This window comes from Aquila chrysaetos, chromosome 6, assembly GCF_900496995.4.
Source record: "Aquila chrysaetos chrysaetos chromosome 6, bAquChr1.4, whole genome shotgun sequence".
Taxonomy (NCBI): Eukaryota; Metazoa; Chordata; class Aves; order Accipitriformes; family Accipitridae; genus Aquila; species Aquila chrysaetos.
In genome coordinates, this window is record NC_044009.1 from 9,686,560 (window position 1) to 9,686,944 (window position 385).

The following is a 385-nucleotide window of genomic DNA, read 5'->3' on the forward strand; positions in this document are numbered from 1 at the left end:
CCCCCTGCCCAGGACTACAGCTCCCGGCATGCCGCGGGGCGCGCCTGCCCTCTGCCTGACCCTGCGGGGACACCGTCCCACCTCGCTGCCACTGGAAGCCCCGCCTAGGCAGCCAGGCTCCGGCGCCGGCAGTCAGCGGCCCCGCCGCCCTGCGCCCCGTTGAGACTCCAGCGCCCCGCGCCCCGTTGAACCCCCGCCGCTCCGGGCCACCGCAGCACGTCTCCGCCTGCAGCGAGACGGGAGGTTCGCACGGGAGGTCGGCGGTCGCAGGGACCCCCGGCCCCGCTCACCTTCTCCCTCAGGGCAGCCGCAGCCCCGGCGGCCACTCCTTCCCCCAGAGGAGAGCAACAGGGACAGCCTCATCTGAGTGAGTCGCCCACGGTGC